This window comes from Martes martes, assembly GCF_963455335.1.
Source record: "Martes martes genome assembly, chromosome: 16".
Lineage (NCBI taxonomy): Eukaryota > Metazoa > Chordata > Mammalia > Carnivora > Mustelidae > Martes > Martes martes.
In genome coordinates, this window is record NC_137904.1 from 50,985,765 (window position 1) to 51,003,000 (window position 17,236).

The window sequence follows — 17,236 nt, forward strand, 5'->3', positions numbered from 1 at the left end:
GCACTGAAAAAAATTTCTAAAAATTGAGAGTGATGACAGTTGCACAATTCTGACAGTAGACTAAAGACCATTGCATTGTACACTTTAAATAGTTGAATGGTGGGGTGTGTGAAATATGTCTCCATAAAGCTGTTATTTTAAAAACCCTAGGAGGCGGGCACCTGGGTGGCTCAGTGGGTTAAAGCCTCTGCCTTCAGCTCAGGTCATGGTCCCAGTGTCCTGGGATCCAGCCCCGAGTCGGGATCTCTGCTCAGCAGGGAGCCTGCTTCCTCTTCTCTCTCTGCCTGCTTCTCTGCCTACTTGTGATCTCTGTCTGTCAAATAAATAAATAAATAAAATCTTTAAAACAAACAAACAAACAAACCAAAAAACCCTTAGGAGGCCGGTGTTTTCGTTTCTTGTGGCTGCTGTAACAAATCCCCACAAACCTGGGGGCTTAAGACAACACAAACTTATTCTCTCACAGTTCTGAGGGGCAGAAATACAAAATCAGTACCCCTGGACCAAAACCACGGTGTCCATAGGGCCACACTCCCTTCGAACGCCCCAGCTCCAGCCACTCCAGCTCTGGGGGCTGCCGGCATCCGTGGCCGTGGCCAAATCACCCCCATCTGCGAGGCCAGCATCTTCAAAGGTCCCTCTGTTTCATCTTCTCATTGCTTTCTCCCCTGTGTGTCAAATCTCCCTCTGCCTCTTTCTTTTAAGGACACCTGTGATGGCATTCAAGGCCCACCCAGATAATTCAGGATAATCTCTCCATCTCAAGATCTCTGACTGTACACATCTGCAAAGACCTTCCCCCCCTCCCCATATTAGGTAACACTCACAGGTTCCAGGGATTAGGACCTGATATCTGTGGGGGCCACTATCAGACTTCCACACGTGGGGTCAGGATCCCTATCAGAGATGGGGAAACGGAGGTAGAAGGGGAAGCATCAAGCAGTTCTCAGGGTCACATCTGCCAGGCTGTGTCTGTCTGATACGCTCCGAGGCCTCCAGTGACTGGCCTTGAAGAATACCTTCCCCATAGAAAACTCAGATCCAGGCCCTGACCTGACACACGTGAGTCACGAGACCAGAACCAGCTTCCCAGGTGTGGAATCTGGGCAGTCACACAGGGCCTGTGCTCAGAAGGGGCCGTGCTTGGTTTAATGCTCTGCTGTCACCATCTCGAAATTATATTTTATTTTATTTATAGAACATGCAAACAGGGGAGGGGCAGAGGGAGAAGGAGAGAGAGAATCTGAAGCAGACTCCATGCTGAGCAGAGCCAGACATGGGCCTCGATCTCATGACCCTGAGATCATGAATTGAGTTGAAATTAAGAGTTGGATGCTTAACCGACTGAGCCACCCAGGCACCCCACCATCTCGAAATTCTTAATAATTTTTGGTAAAGGAGCACTGCATTTTCCTTCTGCGCTGGATCTGCAAATTATGGAACTGGCCTTGTTTGTGACTTTGGGCAGGAAAACAAACCAATGAGATGAGGTGGGCAGGAAGGATGCCCCGGAGAGTGCCAGGCTCCCTGACCCAGCCAGCTAGCCTCTCTGCTTGGACACTCTTCCTGCCACCCGTTTCCCGATAGCTAACTCCTCCCCTCCAGGATCAGCTCAGAGGAGACTCCCAGGCCCCAGCAGAATTCCTTCCAGTTGCGCACTCTCAGGGCACCTGCACTGTTGGTGATCCTGTATTTGTCTTCATGAGCCTTAAGAAGTCTCACCCCTAGCAGGCTGTCAGCTCTGGAAGGGCACGCGTGGGTCTGTGGGGCTCACTGCCGTGCCCTGTGACATAGGGAGCCCTGAGTGAATCTTTGCTGAATGAGTTCAAGAGCCGGAAGCACAGCCGGGATGTGACAGTCGCCAGGTGCCATGGTGATGCCCGGGCCACGGCGTCGGACTTGCTCTCCCTGGCTGGCCACAGTGCTGAGCTGGACTTCTGGGGGACGGATGGAAAGCCAGGGTCGGCCCCTCACCCTGAGAGGCAAGATACGGCCCCAAAGGGAGGGCAGGCCCGAGATCAGTGGAGGTGCCCAGGGCCTGAGGAGTCCACAGGAACGAAGGAGGAAGCATGTGTGTGCGTGTGTGCGCGTGTGCACGTGTATGGCGGTTTGAGGGCCTGCAGGAGAGGTGATTTGGGTTGGAAGTGGGCCGGACCAGGCATGCTGAGGCCCCCAGCCATCACCTTTGCCTGCCCTGTTTAGCAAACAGAAACACCTGACAGCCAGTGACATTCGAATTTCACGAAAGCAACAAGTCATTTGGTCCTAGAGGTAGGCCCCATGTATTGCACAGGACATCCCAGAACAGGATTTGGTCTCCCTGAAATTCAGATGTAACTGGGCACCCTGTAGTTTAGCTGATAGCCGTCACTCGGGACCCCTCTGTTTCTGTAATGCTTCTGCGAAACGGGAGTCATGTGCAAAAAGGACAGAATGTTTGGGGCAGAAGCAGTGCATTTCCCCATTTTTAAAAAATTTCAGGCGATTTGAGGGCACGCAAGGGAAAACAGACACTAAGCGGGGCTGCAGTTGGGCGGGAGTGTCAGAAATGCAGGTCCGGCCCAGGACCAGGTCCGCTGTCCTCCGGGAGGCCTGATCTATGAAGCAACAAAGATTCTCTCTGCAGGGGGATGGCTGCTCTCCTCCCTGGCAGGCCCGCATGAATCATGAGAAAGACAAAGGCCTGGCCCTGCCCTCAAGGGGTCTGTAGGCTGATTTGTCAACAGATTATTCAGCAAAGAGTCAGGCGTGCTGAAAGGAGCTCCCCCTAGAAAACAGAAGATGGGAGGTGGCCGTCCTTGAATGTTCCTCTTCGGTTTTCCTCTTCAGTCTAAGGTGGAAAACCAAATCTACCTCCACGACCCATGCCTTTATCTGTCTTTTTTTTTTTTTTTTTAAGATTATTTATTTATTTGACACAGAAAGACATAGCAAGAAAGGGAACACAAGCAGGGGGAGTGGGAGAGGGAGAAGCAGGCTCCCGCTGAGCAGGGAGCCCGATGCAGGGCTCTATCCCAGGACCCTGGGATCATGACCTGAGCTGAAGGCAGAGGCTTAACCCACGGAGCCACCCAGGCGCCCCCTTTATCCATCTTCTTGACAATTGATTTTACCCTCTGACTTCTTCCCAGTTTTGAATCATCCACAGATTTTATCAGATGGTCACCAGGGTCCTCATCCAAGTCATTAATGAAAATATTCGGTAGATGAAGAGAGAAACTTTTGGCACTCCAGAGATGTGCCCCAGGGCTGACCTTTTCTTTCTTTCTTTCTTTTTTAAAGATTTATGTATTTATTTGAGAGAGAAATTGAGAGTGCAAACAGGGGAAGGGCCAGAGGGAGAGAAAGAATCTCAAGTAGGCTCCCCACTGTTCGTGGAGCCCAACACCAGGCTCAATCTCAGGAACCTGAAATCATGACCGGAGCTGAAATCAAGAGTCAGACACCTAACCGACTGAGCCACCCAGGCGCCCCTGCCCCAGGCTGATCTTAATCAAAATCCTTCTGATATAAATATTTAACAAGCTACAAATTCCTTCCTCTGCTGTCATGTATCCCACACATCTCCCTGAGGATATGAGGCTTCTTCATGAGGATGTTCTAAGTTCCTTGATCAAATCCAGAAGTACTAGAGAGCTACACAACCGTTAGATGGCAGCCACTTTTGATACTGTCCTAGTGGCAGTGGTAGCAAATAACAGTAATACTGGAATTTTTTTTTTTTTTTTTGTCTTCATTCTCCTTTTTCTATCCTTTTTATCCAAGATGAAGTAAACTTTGCTAAAATAAGAGGAAACCTTAATCGGTTTATTATAAGTTCAAGGAGGAATTACCGTGCCAGGAACAACTCTTGGGTGGGGGGGGTAGGGGTGGGAAACGGTCATGGTTTATCTAGAAATCAACAAAATGAATTTTAGATACAAAAAGTGACTTTGGTTTAAAGTACAAGCAGTTTCCAGCTTATCATCGGATGGTTTTGATCCAGGAGTTTGTTTTTACGCTGGCTATCGAGCAAATGCTGAATGTACTCAGAAAACAGTCTGACAAACACTGATTAGGTTCTCTGCTCGGCCCCCACAAGCCATTTATCCACATGAGGCTGAAATCATAACTGGGCCCCGAGTCTCTTCAAGCTCCCAGACTTGAGCCCCTCTTAATCCCAGGGGCAGATCTGGTGGTTTCACCTCCCTGCAGGTGGGACCCAATACGCAGCCGTTGGCATGCAGGGATTACTTTTAAGTCCACTGTCTGTAACTTTGGAACATTTTTAATGGCGCATAATCCCCTCATTTGGGGGACTTTCCAGCAGGAACAGTGTCCCCATTCCTCACCTCACCCCATCCGTGCCTGTAGACTCCCACCTGTAGCGTTCCAGAGCCTCACCTGACCCAGGAAAAGGTGGAGGCCATTTCTCTCATCTGTTTTCTCAAACCCACAAAGTGTCCTGAGTTTAAAAGTTCGGAGAGGTAGGGAGTTCCAAAACCACAGATCCCAATCTATGGGAAAGACTGACGAGTTGGAAGGGGCCTGTCCGCCATCATCGCTGGCCACATGAACAGAGGTAAGGAGTTCAGAAGAGGGGAGGAGACAGCCCCACAGCCTGTTTTCCTGCAAGCTCAGTTATGCAGGTGACACCCGGACACATGGAGACAGGTGACCCAAATGCTAAGGCAGGAGCTTCACAACCCATCCTGACAGAAGCATTTGAAGGAAGTGGGAATGTTAAGATTCAGGAAGAAGATCTGGGAAGCATCTGATGATTATCTTTAAATAATCGCATTGTTTTAAGTGAAAGAAAAATTGGATTTTTTTCTGCCTCTGGGTAGAAATCTCAAGGAGGTACATTCCAGTTAGAACCATGCAACCAGACAGTGAGGACAAGTTTTACGAAGGTTTTTAATGACAGCTGAAAGAGAGAGAGGGAGACATTTCTAGACGGCTGCGGACACTCCCCTGGGGCCAATGTCAGGCAAATACAGCCTCTGGCAAGGGGCAAGTGTGTGTGCTGGCAGCCACGTAGGCCACTCCCCCTCTCTCAAGTCGGGGGAAATAGTGCCACTGAACATCTCTTCATCCTACTGATAAATAAGCTACTAAGAAGGTAAATATTGGTCAGAACCAACGCTGTGGGTCAGAGCAGTGTTCCTGCCGATTGCCACGGTTAAGGACAAAGGAAGAGGAAAAAGGAAAGTTGTTTTCATCACAAACTGTTAAGAGGCCTCTGTTGCTTGTGGGCTGGGATCACCGTTCTGACTCAGCGTGAGGAAGGACCATGATGTTGTTCATGGAGCTTGTGGATGACCAGTCAGAGAGCAAGAATTGTGTCCCTGTTGTGGAAATCTGAGCAGATCCGTCTGACCACTTGAACAGCAAGCATGACAGGAACCAAAACAAAAAGGAAAACAAAACGTAGCCTAAGAGTTCCCAGTCTTCATTCCCTGGAAGTGGGGTGCAGGGCAGGGGGGAGGAGGGGTGCGTGTGGCAGAATGACAAGGGCTCCTGGATGAGATGCACAGAATTGAGGAAGAAAAGGGCCCATCTGGGAGTGAGCAGGACTGACTGGCTGACATTGGGAGGGCTTGACCGGACTTGATTTTGAGGGAGAGGCCTCCGTATTGGATTTTTTTTGAGACGTGAGATGTAATTCTCTCCTCACAGTCCCCTTCAAAGAACCTTCAGTGAAGCCCTGTATTACTTTAAATCGATTTGGAGAGAGGTTTCTGCTAAAATGTATGGAGCATTTAGCAAGTCTCACCCGCTATCTTGTTGAACCCTGTGAATCAGAGGCTGGTAGTAAACTCATGTTACAGGACAAAAACGAGACTCTCAGAGAGGTTAGTACACTTGCCCAAGCTCCCACAGCCAGTTTAAGAGGTAAAGCCTGTTGGAAACTCAGACACTTGACTCCAAGGCCTGAACTCCTTGCACAAACACCTCTAGAGGAAAAACATTTCAGGGTTTCTTGAAATGCCCCCACCCCCATAGGAAAATCTTTGGCTTTGAACAGAGACCAACGGGGTCAAGGTCTGAAAAAGGTGAAAAACAGAGTGTGACATATTTATTCACCAAGGTTATTCTAGGATGTAATCCTTCAATTTGTTCTATACAACTGTCTTAATGTTTCCTGTTTCTTTGTAGCTTCATTACCTGGTTAAACAAAATTAAAATACATAGATACATATAAATAAAAAAAAGGCAGCCAAGTTGGGGTATGAGAATAGGCACAGGAAACAGTGCTTCTGGACAGATGTGAGATCCATGTGATTTAGGACGAAGCCGGGAGCCCGGATAAGTGTTTCTAATATTGAGAATATGAGGACGCATGTGGCTTTCCAAAGGGATTCCTCAAGAACCTCAAGGATCTGCTTTAATTAGAGCTGTTTAAAAGGTCACTGGTTGCCCAGAGAAATAAAAAGCATGGGTTCACACAAAGACCGGCACGTGGACGTTCGAAGCAGCCTTATTTGTAATTCCAGCTCTCCCCCAAAAGCTGGAATCCATTCAGATGTCCTTCAGTTGGCAAAGGGTTAGATAAATGGTGGTACGTTCATACTATGGAATATTCTTCAGCAATAAAAAGGAAGAAACTACAAGCATTTGGGTGGTTCCATTGGGTAAGCAGCCAACTCTGGATTTCAGTTCCGGTCACGATCCTGGGGTCCTGGGATCGAGTCTTGCATCCAACTCCACGCTTGGTGGGGAGTCTGCTTGATGGTTCTCTCTCTCCCTCTGTCCCTCCCCCACCCCCACCAAATGCCTACTTGCTGTCTCTATAATAAAAAAATACATCTTAAAAAAAAAAAAGAACAAATTATGTACAACGAATTGGATGAGTCTCCAGGAAAATATGCTGAGCGAGAAAAGCTAATCCCTCCAAATATGATTCTTCTTCCCTAACATCTTTAAAGTAACAATATTTTATAAACAGAGGACAGAGTAGCGGGTTCCAGAGATTGGAGATGGGGGCCGGGAAGGAAGCGGGTATAGCTGTGAAAGGTTTGTAGGTCGGATCCCTGTTGTGCCAGAACTCTATCTGGACTGGGGTGACCGATATACAGACCCACAGAGGTGTTGAAGCTGCGCACACACAGACACAAAGTCCAGGTAGAAATGGGGGAATTAAACAAGATCATAGCTTGTATAGACGATACTTTTGCAAAATGTCACCATTGAGGGAAACCAGGCAAAGCAGGCAAAGTGTGCAGGGATCTCTCTCTATCGTTTGTTACAAATGCATGTAAATCTACTGTTATGTCAATCAAAATCTCTTGTTTTTAGAGTTCCTGTGGCTCAGTCTGTTAAGCATCCACCTTTGGCTTGGGTCATGATCCCAGGGTTCTAGCATGGAGCCCCATAGTGGGCTCCCTGCATAGTAGGGAGCCCGCTTCTCCCTCTCTGTCTGCTGCTCCCCCTGCTTGCTCTCCTTCTCTCTCTCCATTAAATAAATAAATAAATAAATAAATAAATAAATAAATAAAATGGACCAGGTCCCTGTCACTGAAGGATTCAAACTTTGGTTGACTGTTGTGATGCAGTTGTTGGAGGATGACAGCATTTGGTGGCCCCTCTGGCCTCCAACCCTCCAATTCTCCTGAGGTCTTATGGGAAGTGACACCCTTCAAGCTGAACGTTATGTGAAAATCCTCTCTTTCTGCTCCTCCCAGAGGCGCAGAGTGAATCAAGGAGAATCAGAATGTCCTCCTCAGAGAGGCTCATTCTCTTGTTCCACGAGGAAGAGGTGATCTGAGCTGCTCTGAAGGCGTTTGGCAAGACCGTGTCTCTGTCACCATCTGCTTCTCCCTGACGCAGGAGCTCCCCTGGGATCTATAGGTTCAGGCCATTCTACTGACAGAAATAAAACATGAATTTTCACACTGCTACTTAGAACCTGGAAACAACTTGGAAATCCTCCCCCAGGGTGACAAGGAGCAAACACGCTCCGAACAAAGGGACATTCTAGGTGTAAAGTGAACAGAAACATTTTGAGACCTAGGAAGTGTTATGCCCCAATAACGGGTCTGTGATTAAAGGTGCGAGACTGATACAAAGCAAAGGTCAAGCAAAGCTTTATTTCGCGCCAAGCATCAAGAATCTAACCGAACGTTCGGGGCCGCACCTCTTGCAAGAGGGCGACCCTTCTCTGTTTCACAGTCTAGTTTTTAAGGGTGAAGGCCATGTGGTTGGGCCTGGCCACACACAGGTGACCAATGAGATTGTAACACACACAGGGAACTCCACAGTGATGCTAGGTGAGCAATTCAATTACAATTTACCCTAGTAGACATTTGAACCAGCCTATTACACCTTGATCAGGATTGGCGCCAAAAGGGTTCCCAAAGGGCGGGGGGCCCATACTCCTTGGTAGCTAGGGAGACAGTATGCAACCCCCTACTGATCGGATGTCTCCACCTGGCCTGACCCACCTTTGTATCTGGGCTTTGTTACCTGGAGCTGGTTTCAGGGACTTGTTTTTAAGTGAATCCCCTGGGGGAAGGGGAGCAGGGACAGTTTAAGGGTTAAACAACAAGGTTTTTGTTTAACCTCAATGAAAGCCTCTTCTTAAAATATAAAAATATAAAATAGGTCCTTACAGAAGGACCTTGGATGTTCAAGGAGGTAAAGGAGGGTTTTTGAACATTATTCTAGAGATGCACTGAAATGCCCCAGCTCCTAAGTGGAACATTTCCCTCCCAGATAATTTCATGACCAGGAAATTATCCTCATATGGCTCTCTGGAACAGGGAAATGGAGAAATATGAGGTATCCTTGGGCCCCTCTTCCCCTATAGGATGAAGCCAAAGAGCCACCCCTTTGACTGGCTTACAGATGTCCCTGAAGTTGGCCATGACTTACCCGTGCCACCAGAGAGGGGCTCGTTGAACCTGGCTGTGTCTCAAGACTTCCTGGCCAGGGAGCTTCCTTCACTGTGTCTGGGATCCCCACTCACCATGTGTCCTGGGTCCTCACATCAAGGACCTGGCACAGCAGGTGCGATGGCAGGCCCAAGGTGCTCTGACTCAGGCACTGGCTTCTCAAGAGTAGCCTGAGTGCTGGGCCAACTCCAGCAGAGCCGGCTCTCACCAGACCCCAGCTGACAACCCTTGAAACTCACATGAATGGGGAAGTGACTGATGATGACACGGGGTACCTGCCCCTTGAATGTCAACCGCAGGCCCTTTCATCTCCCCTCCTTCGCATCTGCCAGGCTTATCCTCCCGGCCACAGACTTCCCTTGGGGGTCTCCACAAACAGGTGGGCCCTGCCCTTGCAGAAGGCTTTGCCCACACAAAGGGACGTTGAGTTGAAGTTTTCAGGCCCCCTAACACGATGCCACCTGCGACTGTCTGCAAATCCGGTTTTAAAAACTTTCCTAGCTAGGAAAGCTAAAGGAAGGGGAAAAGCAGGGCCCCAGTTCAGCCCCAGAGGCCTTATTGTTCTCTGGTTCTCTGGCTGCCACTTACCCAGAAGGTCCCCCCACCACCACCCCCAGGGGAATCAAATGAGATTGTTTTTCCCAAGATCCAGCTCTTCAGGTGTGAGCTGCCGTTCTTGGACAACAGTGACTGGGGCATTTCTGCAACAGGAAAGAGGAAGGAACTTGTGAACTGTGAGCCATGGCATCAACAATGTGCGCCCCCAACCAGCCGCCAGCAAAGAGGAAAAGAGCTCAGTTTCCATAGCGATAAATCACGAGGAAGCCAGGGAGGGAGAGTCGGCAGGAGGATTTTTTCCCTTCCCCCGGTTCCCTGCAAACCCGTTCCCAGCTCCTGAGCTGGCTGGATGCCTGGCGCCTGGCCAGGCTGAGCCTCCAGAACCACACAGGTAGAGGAAGCAAGAGGAGGTCTCTGCCAGATGGAAATCCACACCAAAAACCCTCTGCTCCTGAGAGCACTGGGAAAGGGGGTTGGGCTCTTCTTAAAGGCCTGCAAGGGGCACGGGTGTGTGGGCCACCCAGCAGGCCCAGGCCCAGCGCAGTCTCACCCCTGGGTAGCCGGGCGCCATCTTGAAGGCTCCTCAGTACACGCCTGTCCATTATTCTGTTTCACAACCTTCTGTTATGCCCCGCACGAAACCATGATAGCAACGGTAAAAATCAGCCTTTTTACAGCAGAAGAACAGGCCTGGTGAGGGAGAGAGATTGGCCAGAGACAACTTATCCAGTTAAAACAGTTGGCTGGAATGCCAACTTAACTGAATGTCCTGGTTTGGGTTTTTTGCTGAATTTCAGCTATATTTATATTTATATTTATGTAAATATTTGCTCTATTTTGTAAATAGGGAGAGTTGTGCAACTGCCATCATAATCTGGTCTTAGGAGCCTTCCAGAACCCCAAAAGTTTCCTCTTGCCTATTTTCAGTCAATCCCCGATCCCTCCGCCAAGTCCCGGGCAACCACCGCTCTGCATTCTGACTCTATAGACTTAAGGGAGGCTGTTTTTCAGTGGAGGGACTCAGCAGCTCCACAACTTAGTTTAAAATCTAAGTATTTGCATGAAGAGTTTGGTTTCATTTTTCAAGCGAAACCACAGGAGAGACTGGCCACCCACCAGGGGGTTTGGTTTGTCTTTTGTCCTCTGAGCAGTCTGTGGGTTACAGGTGTAGGTGTTCCTGGAATCTGTCCCTTGTTTACAGACTGCATGGATCAGGCAGGTCTGGTAAGGCTGAGGGCCTCCCGGCCTAGCGCTGAGGATGCAGACACTTCCCAGGCCTAGCCAGGACAGGGCAGGGGGTCGGGAAGAGCTCTCAGGCAACCCTAGGGAACTATTCAAGGACACTGCCTGCTACACCGGCCAAATGCTGGTCCTTGGCCACCTGGACCCCTGTCATGGCATGACCTGACTGAAATATTACAGGTCAAGGTGCCTAACCTTTATGGCTGCTGCATAAATGGTAGCTGGAAAACAGTCTTCCGCACGTGAATTCAGAGTTCATTGGACACACAGCACTGAGCATCTTGATCTGAGGACAAGCATGAAGGATGACCCTGCTTTAAGAGAGTTAATTCTATAACAGCTCACATTTACTGAGCACTAATTGTATGCCAGCATTTTCTAAGTGCTTTATTTGTGTTAATATTTAATCATCGCAAACACTATAAGGCATATACTGTTATTCTCCCCAACGTGGATATGAGGAAGTGGAGGCTCAGAGAGCTTAAGTAAGTCCCCCAAGGTCACATAGCTAGTCTGGGCCTAGAAGAGCCTTTTCTTACCACCACTGTGTTGCCCCCATGATATGGTGTATGTAGTAAGTTCTGTGGGAGCCCAGAAAGCAAGTGTCTGAACCACTGAGAAGGAGGAGTCAGGCATCTCTACTGGGGAGTCTGCTGACCAAAGAATCAGGGAACAGCATTCCAAGCAGAGGGAATAGCATATGCAAAGGTAAGAGGTAAGAGAACACGGCACAATGAAGAGTGACTGATGAGGCTCAGGACAAATGACATTTCGAAAAACCTGGAATTTTCCATGGGAAAAATAGTCTGATTTTGGCAGGGAGAAAGAGTCTCTGATAAAAGCCCTGAAGACCTTAAATTTGAATTTCAGATAAGTATCAAATAATGTTTTTTAGTGTACGTATGCCCCAAATATTGCATGGGACACACTTACACTAAAAAAAAATGTTGTTTATCTGGAATTCAGATTTAACGAGGCATCCCATATTTTATCTGGCAATCCTAACTAAAAGCCATCGAAGTGTACATTTCTAATGGGTGAATTTTGTGGCATGTAAATTACACTTTATTGAAAATTTAGCACAGGGCCTAGATAACATGATTGCTTAAAGAAAAATGAAGCTTTTCCTTCTGCACACTCTCTCCACTCTCTTTCTACACTGGCTCCTGGCAAAATACGATTATAAAAACCACCAGCAACCCAGGCACCCATGGAAGTCACCAGTGCAAATTCAAACGGTTGCCATAGGTTTGTTTTCTTGGGGCTCAGGGCTTGCAGAGGGCAAGACCCCAAGGTCGCAAACACCACAATGCAAACCAGGGAGTTTGGAGCAGTCCTCGGTTTGCTGAGCACTCCCAACACTAAAATCACCCCCACCCTACCCATTGCTCATTGCTGTCCTGCAGTTCGACTCTTATAGGGTGGGAGAGCTACAAATAAGAGTCCATACTTCCCTGCTCCTAAGGAGGCACCATCTTAAGAATGGCACACCTAGGGGCACCTGGGTGGCTCAGTGGGTTAAGCCTCTGCCTTCGGCTCAGGTCATGATTCTGGGGTTCTGAGATCAAGCCCCTCATCCGGCTTTCTGCTTGTCGGGGAGCATCCTTCCCTCTCTCTCTTCGCCTGCCTCTCTGCTTACTTCTGATCTCTCTCTCTCTCTGTCAAATAAATAAAAATCTTTATTAAAAAAAAAAAAAGAGAGAGAATGGCACACCTAAGGGTGCCTGGATGGCTCAGTTGGTTAAGTGACTGCCTTCTGCTCAGGCCATGATCCTGGAGTCCTGGGATCAAATCCTGCATCAGGCTCCCTGCTCAGCAGGGAGTCTGCTTCTCCCTCAGACTTCATGCTCTCTTTCTCTCTCTCTCAAATAAATAAATAAATATTTTTAAAAAATTGGCACACATAGTCTATGCCCACCTGCAAACACACACACTCACACATCATCAGCACTGGATTCAAAAACAAAGGGAAAAATTCCTCCTCTGTCCTTTCTACAGGACAGAAACTTTTTCACCTCCTCCAATCAAATGAGCTTTCCTGTATCTGTGGAATTCGCTCATAGAATTGCATTTTGTAATTAATGGTAGAATATTACCTTTTTAGAATTAGGAGAATGGCACTTGTGGTAAACACAAAACCACCTGCTGGGAAGTCTGGCTTCGAGCCATCAAAGTACAAAATTCTGACCCGCTGTCAAAATTCTGATAATCTGTCCTTTCCATGCGCCTCATCTGAGATCTGCGAACTGATTTTCTTTCTTTCTTTCTTTCTTTTTTTTAAAGATTTTATTTATTTATTTGACAGGCAGAGATCACAAGTAGGCAGAGAGGCAGGCAGAGAGCAAGGAGGAAGCAGGTTCCCCGCTGAGCAGGGAGCCAGATGTGGGGCTCGATCCCAGGACCCTGGGATCATGACCTGAGCCGAAGGCAGAGGCTTTAACCCACTGACCCACCCAGGCGCCCCGCGAACTAATTTTCTTGAAGGAAAAGGACTTCTCAATATTCCACTCCGTACTCTTTACTTTCGTGGTAACATTTCAGTCCCAGAGGATTTCACAAAAACTGCCCCCAAACAGTGGGGCAGAGGCAATTTGTACACCGATAAACCTAAGAATCCCATTCCTTAGCTCACCAACGATATAAACAGGGCGATAGGCATTTTCAGTAGGGGAGGGAAGCTCTCGTGGGCATTCTCGTTATCCCGTGGCTGCCTGTGGAAGAGGTGGTTCTTGCCGAAGAAACAGATGATAGTAACTGGCTTTTACAGGGGTTTGCTAAGTGGTTTTCATGCACCGTGGCTCAGTCCTATGTCAGCGCAGCTACAGTAACTTGCCCGTGGTGCCATGGCTCGTCAGGGGCCGACCCCAGGACCTTTGTTCTTACCACCCGGTTCAAGTTCCTTCTGCTTTTAGCTGGAGTTACATCAATTTAGCAAGGCTGTACCTTGTCCATTAGGAACTTTAATCAGTCAAATCCATACACACATACGTATAAAATAGAAAAATTATTAACGACTTCGTTAATGCTGTTTTGGGTAAAATTATCCCAATAATGAGATCTGAGAAATAAAAATAATTGGAGGGATTATTGATGGGTGAAAAGGTAGGAAACCCAGCCTACTCAGAATTAAGGAGAATTCTGAAGCAGCAAACAGCATTTTGCACTTCTGATAACCAGGGTATGAGTGGTGAATTTTTACAGGACTGGGGAGAGTAACTAGCTCCCTATTGTCAGTCTTTACATGCCTTTGGCTGTATTTTTCTTCTAATGACAAAATTCCTTTGCTAAGCATTCATTTCATTTTCCTCGGGGGCTTGAAATAGTAGGGTGTTTCTGAAGGGAGATTTAACTTGTTCCCTCACTCCCACCCCCACCCCATGACTTAAAAGAAAAGCAAACAGTAATAAAAACAAGTACAGGCAGAAACAGTTAATGTCGTCCACCGTCTATCCCCCGCCCGTTTGAAACTACAGAAATTTGACAATGGCGCCATCTAGTGGAATATTAGGTTGGCTACAAAATCGTTTCCTTTGCTTCCAAATTTATTCCCAGCGGCTTCTAAGGATCTCTGTAGCAGCTTTGGACCCCCCTGTTGCTTATTTCACTTTTGGTTGTTATTCCCACTAACAATATATCATTGATGTAAAAAATTATATGAAATACGTAGTGTGAAAATAGTATACAGAGGCGCCTGGCTGGCTCAGTTGGAGGAGCATGAGGCTCTTGGTCTCTGGGTAGTGACTTTGAGCCCCGCTCCCCTCCATGGGGTACAGAGATCACTTAAATAAAAAATTTTAAAAATAGCCTATAAAAACGTATTTATTTACTTATTTATTTATTTATTTTAAGATTTTATTTATTTAATTGACAGACAGAGATCACAAGCAGGCAGAGGCAGGCAGAGAGAGAGGAGGAAGCAGGCTCCCCGCCGAGCAGAGAGCCCGACGCGGGACTCAATCCCAGGACTCTGGGATCATGACCCGAGCTGAAGGCAGAGGCTTTAACCCACCGAGCCACCCAGGCGCCCCTAAAAACGTATTTAAAATAAAACTCCCAGGGGTACCTGGATGGCTCAGTCAGTTAAGTGTCTGCCTTTGGCTCAGGTCATGATCCCAGGGTCTTGGGATTGAGTCCCACATTGGCTCCTTGCTCAGCAGGGAGCCTGCTTCTCCCTCTCCCTCTGCCTGCTACTCCTTCTGCTTGTGCTCTTTGTCAAATGAATGAATAAAATCTTAAGAAAATAAAATAAGGGGCGCCTGGGTGGCTCAGTGGGTTAAAGCCTCTGCCTTCGGCTCAGGTCATGACCTCAGGGTCCTGGGATCGAGCCCCACTTCGGGCTCTCTGCTTGGCAGGGAGCCTGCTTCCCTTCCTCTCTCTCTGCCTGCCTCTCTGCCTGCTTGTGATCTCTGTCTGTCAAATAAATAAATAAAATCTTTAAAAAAAAAAGTAAAATAAAATAAAATAAAACTCCCAGATATAGTACTCTATGCATATACAAATAAATAGAATAAATACATAAACACAAATGTATAGAGAAATGTATGCTCATATATACTATTGTAAATAAATAGGATAATTTGTTATAAATTTCTGCAACGTGTTTTTTTGCACCTTTTGCCCATCATGAATATATTTCCATTTATATAGAACCACCTTATTCAAAATTTTTAAAAAATTATTTATTTATTTATTTCGAGAGTGCAGGGGGAGGGGCAGAGGAAGAGGGAGAGAGAATCTTTGAAGCGGACTTCCTGCAGAGCATGCAGAGCATGGAGCCTGAGTCGGGCTCAGTCTCTTGACCCCGAGATCGTAACTTGAGCTGAAATCAAGAACTGGACACTCAGCCAACTGAGCCACCCAAGCGCCCCTAGAACTACCTCATTTTAATTTTTTTTAAAGATTTTATTTATTTGAGAGAGAGAGAGCACAGAAGGAGAGGAAGAGGAAGAAGCAGACCCCTCACTGAGTGGAGAGCCCAATGTGGGGCTCCATCCCAGAACCCTGAGATTATGAGCCGAAGGCAGATGCTTAACCGACTGAGCCACCCAGGTGCCCCAAACCACCTCATTTTTTTAAAATGTCTCCAAAAAATCTCATCATGTATGGGAATTCTTCTCAGGGTAATAAAATTGTTCTAAAGTTAGATTGTGGTGATGGTTGTAGAGCTTAGTGATTATATTAAAAACCACCTAACTGCACACTTTCAATTTTATGATATGTATATTTCAATAAAACTATTTAATAAAAGAACCAGATGTCAAAAGAATACCATTATAGGAAGTGCCTGAATTTAAATAACTAGTTTCCAATCGATGAGCACATAAGTATTTGCATTTTTTTGTGATGACCAGCAAAAGTGCAGGGATGCCCTGTGCCTCTCTTTGCACACTTGTAGATCCAGAGGGAAAATGCCAGGTCTATAAGACACAGCTCTGGATGCAGGGATTCTGACGTTAGCTGGTGTGGTAGAAGCCATTTCAAATTTCTTCCAAGAATGATAAAGCTAAAGTAAATTTTCTGTTGAGGGTGGACCTGTGTTCCCCAGTGATGGCAGGTAGCGGAGGAGGGAGATGTGGTTTCATCTTCTCATGACAAGCTCCCATCGCTAGGTAGGGCTAGGCATCCTGGTTATCCCAGATCTGCTGTACATCAGCTGAATTCCTCTCTTTCCTTCATTCCTTCCCTTGTCCTGCCCTACTTCTCAGTCCCCCTTCCCTTCTCCTTCTGTCACTCCCCTCTTAGGTCATATACTCATGAAACTCATATGAGGCTCTGTAGCTTAGGAACCCATCCTCAGGCAGGTGGGGGGGTGTCTATAACTCTTCAGAGTCATTTCTGGGTGATGTCATTAAGGATGTGAATCACGCTGATGTCTTAATGTGTGTGCCCAAGGAATTTTGTTTTTACCACCTTTCATCAAATAAACATCAGAGACAGTTAGGTAAGTATCTCAAAACTTGGGAATGAAGATGGTGAAAACTGGAAGGTTCTTGGACCTGTGCAGGGTGGTAGTGCCTACAGCACAAACAGTTTGGGAACTACGGAATCTTGCATATTCCTGTTAATGGAGATGGTGAAGTCTTTGGAAAATGAGACCTTGTTGGGAGCTCTATCCTTAGTGATATTCTAACTGAGATACTACTTTAAGATTTACAAGATTAATTTGATGAAAGACAAGTAGAAGATACTAGAGAAATGTAGAAAACATGGCTCACCACCTGTGTGTGTGTACAAAACAAAATAAAGTATCGATTCTCAGAAGAAAAGTGTGGTATTTAAAAAAAATTATTATATGAAAATGCAGTTGCTGTCTGGCGGCAGAAGTGAAAATAAGTGAATTCTACAGTCACTCAAATGTGTTGAATCCTGTTACTTTACCAAATGGTATTTGTAAAGTTCTATGGAAGGATAAATATTATACTAACAGATTAAATGATTTTTGTGATTCAGAAATATAAGATGATAGAAATACGAGATTTAGAAAAATTACAAACGTCATTATAAAGGCTGGAATGTTTTAAAATTTTGTAATTATTATCGCTCATTGAGGGTTGAAGATTTAA